Genomic DNA, 2,222 nt, shown 5'->3' with positions numbered 1-2,222 from the left:
CCCCCTCTCTCTCTCTGTGCCCCCTCTCTCTCTTTTGCTATTTGTTCCTGTACCTTTCATCTAAACCCCTCACCTAGATACTCTTCCTCCCCTCAATCCCGGTCTCAGTGTCGCCCCTACATCAGATGAAGATAGTGTTTGACAGATCAGCCGACAAATTATTGTTTAGTTCTCACGAAATTGCCAGCTCATTCTCAGCTAACCTCAGAGATGTTAACTGCTTTTGTTCCTCGCTCTTTGTGACGTCTTCACTCCAAGCGACGGAAAACGTTTGGTTCCTTTTAAAACGACAAACAGAACGAAATATGAGTACAAACCAGCGTTCATTCATGCTTTTCGCTACGATAAAACAGTCTTTTACAAGAGAAAGGACGTAGCTTAATTGAAGATGAAGTTTGTGAGAAGTTCGTGGTTGTCCCCAAAAAATGGGTTGTCTAAATGTGACTGGCTTTTCTGGGCGTGTCCCAGCTGTGAAGAGCTTTGTCATTATCTGCTGTGGTTAGAATAATATTGTTTTGCCGAAGGCAGGAGCGTCGTGCGAAAATCACCCTTACAGACTGACGATGGGGAAACTGATTATGAGTTTAGAGAACCGACATTGCAATGGAATAGGACCCTGGATATTGGTTTGTAACTGGTTGATCGATTGTATTTCCTTGTTTTAAAGGCTTACCTCGATTGACTGTGCGTCCTTATTTTAAAGGTTAGGTGTTTTGTATGATAAACCACCCCTTCTTGTACTTCTGAAACTGTGAGTAGCTGTTCCGGACGGAGATGGTTGCTGGAAAAGGTTGATTTGGTTATTACACATCATACCTTAGAAACCCTTTTTTCCCCGTCTCCCTACAATACAAACAAGACTTAAAATTATGTAAAGAAATAAGATACTCTCGAATTGGTCAAAGATTAAACAAAATATGACGCAATACAGTTATGAGATAATTTAACTCAACATCTGCTACAGTTTAAAGTGTTATTTGGTCACGATATAAATGTTCTGTTCCCCCAATGCGTTTGTGGTATTAATATGTATGCGCTATATTCAGCTTTCGGTATTACTGTTGATCCAACAAAAACCAATGAGAACTTTACGCAAAAGGAACTATGAAACAAACCGCAGTTGAAATTGTTCACGGCGGTCACCCATTGTTGAGGAGAAAAGAGAACAGATGGATACATTGGATAGTGCCATTTTAATGCAAAAAGCAAGGAGGGAACTGGGAAGTGGTCGTTTGTATAGGTGATTAACTTGAACTAGTACTCGTTAGGCAAAGTTCGTCTTTTACAGTATGAATTAAACATTTATAATTATTCCAACTATTTTCCCCACCACATACCTTTTGACATCCATCCTAGCACTATTTCAGGAGAGGGGGAAGATGGGGTGCCAGAGAGAGAGAGAGAGAGAGAGAGAGAGAGAGAGAGAGAGAGAGAGAGAGAGAGAGAGAGAGAGAGAGATAGAGAGAGAGAGAGCGGGAGAGAGAGAGAGAGAGAGACAGAGAGAGACAGAGAGAGAGACAGAGAGAGAAAGAGAGACGCAACAACCTCTGCTCTCTGTTTAGGAAAACCTCGGTGTTTAAAAATCCTTCCGGAAGCACTGTTATCGCACGTCGAGCATCGTTCCGTCATGGACAAATTAGAGGCAGTGTTAGGAGCTGTCGTTCTGTGAATTTGACCCCAACATTAAACGCGACCCGAGCCTGAAGTCAGACATCTCCCTAAGGCGGGCCTCATTCCGGACCGGTGCGATCCGTGAATGGCGCAGGACGACGCGTGAATGGCGTGCACGGATTGAGAAAGCGTTTGTATTCTTACCCCCGTCGTGAGGGGCGGTGCTCGCCTGGGGGAGCTACACAGGGGAGCGCGCGCGCTCACAAAGATTGTTTTGTGAGTTCCATGGTCCGGTCAACACTCGCCTTTACGGAGACCGGCTCTAATCGAGCGATCAAACGAGGCGAAATCTCGTTAATTTTTCACACCGATTTTAACAGGGATAAAGCTGGGCAGTTGAAGATAGCAAGGTCTGTCGGGATGCTCAGACATACGACTGGAGGGGTGGGGGGAGGTGTTGGGCTACGGGGTGGAGATGATGCGCTGTTGTGGATTGGACGAGGGACGGGTGAGAGTGGGAGTGGGAATGGGGTTGGGTCGGGGTGGAGTTGGTGAGTTGCTGAGGAGGGGGTGGGTTGGGAGTTGGGAGTGAGGAGGAGGAGGGGTGAATG

This window comes from Aplysia californica, unplaced genomic scaffold (genome assembly GCF_000002075.1).
Source record: "Aplysia californica isolate F4 #8 unplaced genomic scaffold, AplCal3.0 scaffold00559, whole genome shotgun sequence".
NCBI classification, from domain to species: Eukaryota; Metazoa; Mollusca; class Gastropoda; order Aplysiida; family Aplysiidae; genus Aplysia; species Aplysia californica.
This window is presented reverse-complemented; position numbering follows the sequence as displayed.